At 39.3% G+C, this 9,857-nt stretch overlaps 1 long non-coding RNA gene across 1 annotated transcript; it reads left to right on the forward strand.

Moving 5' to 3' along the window:
• Positions 1-4,161: 4,161 nt before the first annotated feature.
• LOC143412796 (uncharacterized) lies at positions 4,162-6,139 on the forward strand. Its single transcript, XR_013093334.1, has 3 exons — positions 4,162-4,229; positions 4,382-4,999; positions 5,953-6,139. It is a non-coding gene; the product is annotated as an uncharacterized LOC143412796 (long non-coding RNA).
• The last annotated feature ends 3,718 nt before the right edge of the window (positions 6,140-9,857 follow it).

The following is a 9,857-nucleotide window of genomic DNA, read 5'->3' on the forward strand; positions in this document are numbered from 1 at the left end:
TTACACCTTACAAATGTGTTATTATTATTGGTAAATGACTTGTGCACAGAAAAGCTTAGCTGATTCCCCTTTGGCTTGAAATGTCTTTGCCTCTACAGAAAATAAGTACTTCAGAGTTAAAGAAAAGCCCAGCATGAAGAAACATTTACTAGTCCTGGTTGGAACACATTTGAACTACTGAATGTCCCACTTTAGGTTAGAATGAACTTTATCCTCCTCCATGCGTCAGCAGCCTTACACAACAGTGACTATGACATTCAGCTGTGTCTGCCTGGGTGTGTGAAGGGTCAAAGTATTTGCTAATAAAGCCAGTACAGGTTAAACAAAAGTCAGTGCACCCATGAGCAATGCTTTGCTTTGAACTAGAAAACAGGCACATAGGTGAGAGGCATTTTGTTCCAGTGCTAATAAACTAATATTAACAAAATAAACTAACAGGTTGGCATGCTGATGAGCTACTATGTCCTTCTGCTAGAGTTCAAGGTTGTGTCAGTACTCAATAACATCCAGGGGATTGTTGTGAAGGTGAACCCTGACCTCTACTTTCCTTTGAGGGGAAGAAAAGGAGAAAGAATTGGCCACCAGAGACAAGTGTTATAAGGGGGCAGAGGTGGCAAAAGTACAGACTTTCTTTGCTTAAGGAGTACAGATACCTGGGTTAAAAAATACTCCAGTAAACGTTGATGTTTTTTTATTCCATTAAAAGTGAAAAAGTACAGGCTCTGAAATGCACTCAAAGAAAGAAAGTAAAAAGTATCTTCTTGAAGGACAATTATACGAGCTATTTCTGTACAAAGTTAACTGAGCCTTGTGCTACATTAATATGTTAGTAAAATAATATTGCTACATGAAAAACCAAGAATTATTCAAATTTAAATTCTAATTCTAATGAATCTGTTATGTGTTAAAATTCCCTTTACTGAACCCTTTACTTCAGCAGGTTGGAAAACCCTAAGATCGGTTGAAGTAGATCAGCATAGGGAAAAGAATTACAGCTCACAATAACTTCTAATGTGAGCTCCAGCAGATTTTCTTTGTGTACATGGCGTGATCAGCTGACCTGCTGTTCTTTGTGGATTTACACAACTGAATTAAGCAAGATGTCAGCAGTTTCACAAGCTATCATGGCTGATGTCCATCCCCTACCCGGACACTATACTGTTTATACTGCCTTTACACCACACGGTATAAAGTAAGAATTCAGCGAATTCATCTAAGCATCATCAGATTATATACAAATTAATCTCTGCTACACTTGCCGTAACCTAAATCTGACTATCAGCACCTCAGCCACCCACTGTGCACCAGTCCAACACAGTGCTTCACTGTGAGTTCACATCAGTACTGCAAACTAACCTGTTTATCTTGCACATAACTACTAAACAGTATTTTCGTGCACCATTTGAGTAACACAACATTAGTGTAGCTTTGTTTGTTTTGCAGGAACGTTTCACAAAACGAAAATGCATAATTAATCAAAACACATCATATATAAATCCATCATGTTATTAAAATTATGACATCACACGTAAGCCTTAAATTTGCCATTAATCAAGCGTCACTGAGAAGTTCTTATCTTTATATATAAAGTCTCTCCTTTCTGTCTTCCTACATGTTTCTACATCTCTGAGTGAAGTTATCGCGCACTCTTTTCTCTCCCTGTGAAATACAGCAGCTGGACCTTTAGTTACCAACACACCGTGAGGCAGAATGCACACAGACAGTTTGTGTGTTTGCTGATGTTTGTTGAGCTGATAGAAACATCTGAATCTGAAGTGCCACGACCACAACTTATGGACACCTGGACCTCTTCAGGGCCTACTTTAACCCCCGAGTATAAACGCTATAAATGATACCGTTTAACCTAACGTAACAAGCCTGTTAAAGAAGCAGAAGGTACAGATATCTGTTTAAAAATGTAGGAAATAAAAGTAAAAAGTTTTCAGAAAAATAAATACTCAGTTAAAGTGCTGATACATCAAAATTCTACATAAGTACACCTCTGTAAGGGGGCTCAGAAATGTTTCCTGGTTGGTTTGTACCAACAGATTGCCATGTTGGCCTGAAATCTTACATGAACACATTTCAGAACCACATGATGTCTGCCTTTTTGGATGAAGCAGAATTAGACAATCCTGATTTGTCTTTTGCAAATGCTACTTTCCTAACAGGTTATCACACAAGCACATTTCTCTAAATCCCTTTAATCTCTGTGAAATACTCAGAATTCAATCCCCGTATACTATACGTGGCATTTGCAATTCATTCTTTTTTGTCTCATTCATTTGTTCTTCCTGCTGTATTGAGCTGACTGTGATGACGCTGCCTCTGCTGAAATAGCCATTGTCATGCACTGCCATCTGCTGGCTAAATTTCTGAGCTACAGGTGCCAACATCGTCTTTGTGGTTGATCAGACGATGCTTCATTATCACCTGGACAATGTTTTATCAGACAGAATGATGTCACAGCTATACAGAGAACTTCATTGAATTCAGCTTGTGCACTGGGAGCCAAACAAAAGGTAAGGACTGGAAGGATGACTTAAAAAAGTAACAAGAAAGTAGAGAGAAGGCTGAAGGAGGTCAAAACAATTAATTTATGACTGTAAAAACCTTTGCTATACAATACTGTGTAAATGTTTTAAGTAATCACTCATTCCTTTATATTTTGCTAGGGAAATATGGGAAATACATGCAGGAGTTTACGGAAACTTGCAAACATAAATGGCTCTGCTGGAGAGGCCATTGCATGAGTGATAGTGTTTCATTCTGTATTTGTCTATCCAGGTATGCTTTACTGTAGTGATGGGTTTGGGATCATTATCATGCTGAAAATGCATCCTGTTTCTTTGGGACTTACTTTGTGTCTGTAAAATACTACTTTACGCCTGTCAAAGTGCATTATCATTTTTTCTTTGTGTATTCAGCTGAAGAAATTGGAACAAAACGTGTTTTTGCAACAGGCTGCAAGTAACAAACTTCCTAAAGATATAATTTAAAACAAACACAATACTGGTTCATCCCTTGAATTAAGTGATTTTTTTATTGCTCGACTGATTCAAAGGTCAGTGTTAACTGGCTTAAAAAACAAAGAAACAACAACAAAAAACATTCCTCTGAAAATAATTGGGCACAAGTACTGCATGATATAAAGCAGCCAGTGTTCAAAGAAGCCCTTTGAAAGACCTTCAGAAAGTCTGAATGTCAGGGTCCCTGTGCCTTCCCGGTCGGCTCAGTATGGCTACATATGTTTTTATTTTCATTTTTGTTCCTGCTCTCTCCCTTTCTCTCTTTCCCTCCTCCCTCTGCCTGGGCGGAGCTCACCTGTGGGCTCCCGCCCTTGGCCCACGCACCTGTGGCTCATCACCTGAGAGTGTTCCAGCTCCTTTATAAGATGGCAGCTCTGTGTTTCTCGTCGCTGGACCGTTGCCGACCCTCATTCCCTGGACCAACCCCTGTGTTACCTGAGTGATCGAGTGTGCGAGGAGTGGAGTAAGCCATGGTGTTTTCTGTGGAGTGTGAAGAGGAGCGTGAGGAGTGGACGGAGTGTGTGTGGACTTTCAGCGTCTTTCCCCATTTGTGTGTGGACCCCCGGAGCCCGGCTTTCCCCTCACTTTTGTAAATAGATCACCTGGTGTTGCTGTAATAAAGACTCTTGTGTTTTCAAAACTTAGAGCCTGCGCGTGAGTCCGTTCAGTCCTGTTGTGACACTGAAGAACTATGGCTCAAGACCACTTTAAAAATTACAAGAAATTCTGGCCCCTTGGAAGCAAAATATAAATAAAATAAAGGGTGACTCGAGACTTTTGCACAGTATTATAGAAAAAAAATGAAGATTACAACCCATCCATAACCTCTGGTGTTTTAGCTTTCAGGGTAATGGTTAAATAATGTACAGGAAATGTGCTGATTGCTTATTTTTGTTTGAGATGTGTTTTAACTAAAAACATTTTTTCCTCTATTAAAATGAAACGTTTGGTTTCAATTGGCAGTCCTTAAGAAAGCTTACAAAAGCTCTGATGAAGGCCATCAGAGTTGGCCTTCCTGAGATGGAATTTCATGGAACACTCATGGGATGGAATTCTAGTCATTCTTATGACAGCTATTGCACAGTTACAATGCAGGTTTAAATGTTGCAACTGAAACTTATTCTTCACTTCAGCAACAAGCAGATACGCACACAGCTGAACTAGGATCCTTTCATAGAGCAGTTTCTTTAAAAAAAAAAGGTGAGTTTAGGGGAACTGCTTTATAATTACACTTAACTTCGATGCTGTAACATTGATAGCTGATGGTAGATATTTAAAGTGAGATTTTTGAGCTTGGAAATGTACTGTTTAACTTGAATAACTTATTTCTTTGTGGTATCTTTAAATCTCAGATGATGGGACAAGGAGATAGGGCCCATTCTCAGCCTAATGAGGATAAGAACTTGGTCTGTTATTGCACAAAAGAAAAGTAATATAGTGTTGAAGTTTATTTTGATCAGCTGTGACTTTGTTAACTGATCTTTCACGTAGAGCAACCACATGAAACGGCTGAAGATGGTGACGGGGTAGAGAGGTACAACTTCATTGAAAGTCCTGTGTATCTGTTTATAGCCATTATACCACGTTCAGCTGCAAGACCGCTGCAGCTTCACAACAACAACAATGATGATCACATCGATCTGGAATTTTTCTTCAACGTTCATTTTGAAATTGATGACAACAACGCTGATGCTGAAAATGACCACAATAACAGCGATATTGAACATGACCACAATTATGGTGATAATCAAAATGCTGACAGCAGCAACAATGAAGAAGAACGCAATGAAGGTCATCAAGATGAAAATGCCCTTGCTGCTGCTGAAGCTGACTATGAAGTCAACCCGGATGCAGGAGAAGCAGAGGAGGATCTGCTTCCTAGAGGATTTAGGAGACGGTTTAGAGAGGAAGACAGTGAAGATGTGACAAGTCAAACATTTCCGCTGGCCTTTTGTTGTGGGCAGTCTGAGGTACACCTGTGCACTACTCATGATGTCAGATCAGCATCCTGATGTGGCACACCTGTGAGGTGGGATGGATTATCTCAATATAGTAGATGTGCCCACTACCACACATTTGGACTGATTTGTGACCACTGTTTGGGAGGGATGGTTATATTGTGTATCTGGAATGAATTTTAGGTCTCTACGTCCATCCCATGGGGAATGGGAGCAGTAACAAAGGTGTTGCGTTTATATTTTTGTTGAGTGTAGAATGTCATATGACTGAATACATCTGCACCACTCAATATAAACCAACAAACCAACAGAACGTCCACCATTTTCCTTCCATAACCTTTCTTAGCCCTAGAACACTATCGCCGGGTGATTTTCACCTGAGAAGATATATTTACATGATTTTCAATATGTTGCATTTGTCTGAGTGTCATGAGTCCTTGGGTAGCTTCAGCATTGTCTTTGACGTATTCGAAGGTGTTGGTGTTTCCCTACCCCAAAGCCCGCTTTTTCCTACAAACATGTGTTCGGGTGATTTTCACCCAGCAATAGTGGTGGAGGGTAAAGTAGGTTTTGGGTGGATTTCACTCTGTGATGGTGTTAGTGTATAAAACTTCACGTCCTGATCTTTAGCATGCACGACATCCCTATCCCTGGCACTCTTGCAGCTGAGGCAGGACCAGTGGCAGCAGAAAGCAGTAGTCCCTTAGTGAGGTGTGCTGACTGTCTTGGACAGGAAGTGTATCCACACCATTACTACCCTGCGTGTATTGACTGCATGTAAGGAATTAAGGAAGTAAAAGTGGTCCTGGAATTTGCACGTTATCCTAATTTATTGCAGTGGTTATGAATACATATCACAAAAGTGTTATTTCCAAGGGAATTCATATGATGAAAAAAATATTTTAGGCAAATGTTCATTTTTACCCACCAAAAAGTGCATTTTTTTTTGTTTCTCTCTCCTGCAGCTGTTTGCATGTCGAGGAAACTGTGCTTTCACCAGAGAAGTCTCAGATGTCCCAGGAATGGGTGGACCAAAGACCAACTTTCCAGTGTCATTAATTTTTTGATCAGGAATTTTTTGTTCTCGAATTCCTAATTTTTCAGTAATTTTGGAGCATTTGTTTTTGGAGCATGGCACAGCTGAAAATAAAAGAAGACCACTCTAATTTGTCATGTGTTGTCATATTTTGATATATTTTGACGCCAAGTGCTTTTTGTTAGGTATATTATATCGGGTAAAAATCACCTGGCATTAGTGATGGTGTTACTATTTATAGCAATAGTGTTCTAGGGTTAAAGGGCACAAATTGTACTAATTTGTTTTTAGTTTTATTTCAGGATCTTCTTGAATAGGTTTAACAATAACATGAGTAATAATACAACATTCATTATAAATACAGAGAGAATAGAATGCATGTGATAAACAGATATGATCTGTCTCCTGCTCACCCTGTTCATAAGAGTATTTAAGCCAGATGCCGGGTCCGTGGTTTTCCAGTTTCTATGTGAGTTGTATATGTTTTTGGGGTTTTTTTTTTCACATTTACAATGATATTTATAAAGGCTTTATAAATAAATCCTATCTTCAACATCTTCCTTGGATCCTCAAAGATCTCAGTGCTGCCCCCAGGTGTCCCTTGGTAACATTTAATGAAGCCCCTCTAGCAACAAGGAAAGAATGGCCCTACTCTACATTTGATTCAAATTCAGTGGGTGTCACAGCACGACACACAAAGCAGCCAACAGCAAAACATTTGGTGTTCTTAGTTGATGGCTGAGGCATTTTAGAGGTAGAGTTAGCAGAAGCAGTTGGAATGTATGTACAATGTACAATGTAATTGTAACACTAATAAACTCTAAGAGGTGTGTGAAAAGTGGCAGTATTTATTTAATAATAATATTAACACATTTTATCTTAAGCAGCTTTCAGAACACTGAAGGTCACCTTACACAGAACATAAAAAAGAAGAATAAAGAAAAAACTATCAATTCAATAGGACCTGTTTATAATATATTAAATCAATCAAGAACAGAGGATTCATCTGACAAATGAAACCAGGACGTTTTAGGACGATGCATTAAAATCAAATGTTTTTGAACCAAGTTTCCAGTTTGTCTCCTTCGCATTTCATTACTCTGTTGTTTACAGCCTCTGAAAGTTGATACTTTGGGCAAAATCACATGTCATATTTCTAAATCAGTTGATAAGATGTGTGAAGATGTTCTTGTGCAAGTGAGCAGTCAAAACAATTTGTGCACATGCGTCCGTGTTTAACCCTCCAAAAGATTATTGATGTGTTTTATACATTATTGATGCACGCTCGTACGCACTCCCTCATTAGTCACTGAATATAGCATCAACTTCAAGTAGCAGAACTTAACTCAGTAACTTTTCTTAAGCATCTAAAACACGGTTGCACTTTCTTGTACTTTTTTCTGTAATGTTGTTCTTTCTTCCCTTCACTTATCAGGTAGCATGAAAAAACACTTTTTAGTGATTTCAGTCAAAGTACTGTCGAAGTCAAAGTATGTGACCAGTCTTTAAAATAGTATTGGATGCATGCTATCCATTCAACTACAACACTACATGACTTAAATAGACAAACAAACAGATTATAATGCAATCTATCATTTAGCTATTTAAGACAAGGGTCAGTCTTCTGTTTATTTTGTGCTTTTGCTATAACACCTTCTGTATGCTACATTATACAAATAGTATTTGAATATGTTTACACAACAACATGTACCTTTTGGCCTTTAGACTATCAATAGGTGCGCTTCCTGATTATTGCTGAGAGATAGATAGGGGCAATCGTGGCTCAAGAGTTGGCAGTTTGTCTTGTAATCGGAAGGTTGCTGGTTCGAGTCCCGGCTTGGACAGTCTCGGTCGTTGTGTCCTTGGGCAAGACACTTCACCCGTTGCCTACTGGTGGTGGTCAGAGGGCCCGGTGGTGCCTTTGTCAGTGCGCCCCAGGGTGGCTGTGGCTACAATGTAGCTTGCCATCACCAGTGTGTGAATGGGTAAAGCGCTTCGGGGTCCTTAGGGACTAGTAAAGCGCTATACAAAATACAGGCCATTTACCAACAACTTAGGAATGAAATTAAAACATAGTTAAAACATAGTCATAGTGATAGCAAAACACAATGAACCAAGCATAAATGACTAACATGAACATGAATCAAAACTAAAGGCCCATTAACATCAAACTCAAGCAGAAGAGAAACCAAACTCCAGAAAACTCACAACCCTCGGTCCAAGGCCATCACCTGATGTAACCGCAATGACAAAAGGGTCGGGTGAGATTAGATGTGCACAAAGTGTCCTGTTAAATTCTAAAAAGTATCAGGAGCCCAAAAGTTTACAGTTAGTGTTTAGTGTCACTTTTATTTTAGATTTACCTCACTGGTTTTGGTATAGCAGCATCTTCTTCAGCTTTTCATCACTTTTTCTGATTCAGTGCTGCCGAGCTGTTAGAAATGCAACCACACAGTGACCAAGAACCTAGACGTTAACATCAGGTTGTTTTTGTTGTAATGATGTATTTTCCTATGCCAGAACTTCTCATATCCAAAATCTCAGTTTTTAATAAAGGCATAGTGCTGTAGTGAATCAAAAAAATCTGCTAGCATGAATGTTTAGTTTCGAATTGTAAATATAAAATAAGTAAATGTGTAATTGCCTTTACTGTCCTGCAATCTTAAAACAGAAATTATCTGTTAATTTACTGGAAAAAATGTACATCACTCTTTCAAAGCAGACCGACATACCCCAAGTTACCAATACAAGATGGCAGTACTGAACACCAACAACAGCAAACCTGTAAACTTTTTAATCTGTAATGCCACTGTTGTGCATTTTTGACTCACTAAAATAAGGCATACACAGAGACACGGATCAGGCTCTAACCATGAATCTGTCTAAAGTGCAAAAAACGGGGAAAAAAGTATTATGCTGTATTGCAAATGATAGCTGTATAATTCTACCTTTCTAGGAACCAAAACAGATCCTGTTTTTCCTGTTATTTTGTGGAAAGCACTAACTGGGGAGTGACAATGTCTGAATGTCTGGAATGTGGCATTTAAAAGTACAAAATATATGTTGTCCATCATATTTACCAAAGCCACCCCTGAGACAGATTGCAGTCTTCACAAGGCTGCTTCTGGTTCTCTGGCCTTATGTTTGACATTCCGGGGTTATATGATCAGATAACTGGTTAAATTAGGCACCTCGGGAAATGAGACGGTAGATTCTTTATAACAAATATCCCCCTTTTCAATAGAGGATATGAAAAGTCCAGTATTTGCTGACTCAAATATTGTCATAGCTTATGAGCGCAGGCATGTGTGCACACCTTTGGCAAACTTCTAAGAGGATCAGATGATGTGTTTCAAAAAAAGGTCAGACTGGATCATATAGGTCGGACCATCTAAATACATATCAGTGAAAGTAGGCCAAGCACAAACAGAGCTCCCCAGGCATGTTAGGCCACATTCTGTCATCTGTGAAGAGCGGCAGGTGTGACTGAAGCAGTCGAAGAAAAAGGGCATGGGAAACTCAGTAAACAGCAGGTGGCCGGACTGCTTGTTGTCACATGCATCCAGTGCCTTTATGAGTGACTGAGCATTATTGATACAGGTGCATTTTTTTATAGCCTGCTTTATATTAGGAATCACAGCTGAAACCACTACATCATATTTGTCTGTGATTACAGCTGGAAGTCATATCAAAGAAAGATCAGAAACTCGGGTGTGCATTATTCATTAGGAGGGGCACGTGGAGATACACTTTGGTCCAATAAGAGGTCACGATAGGAGGTCCAAGGCTAAGGAGAGTTTTCTATTGGTAGTGCGGGAATAAGTGTGCGGGGTT

The sequence above is a fragment of the Maylandia zebra genome, linkage group LG15 (assembly GCF_041146795.1).
Source record: "Maylandia zebra isolate NMK-2024a linkage group LG15, Mzebra_GT3a, whole genome shotgun sequence".
Classification (NCBI taxonomy): Eukaryota; Metazoa; Chordata; class Actinopteri; order Cichliformes; family Cichlidae; genus Maylandia; species Maylandia zebra.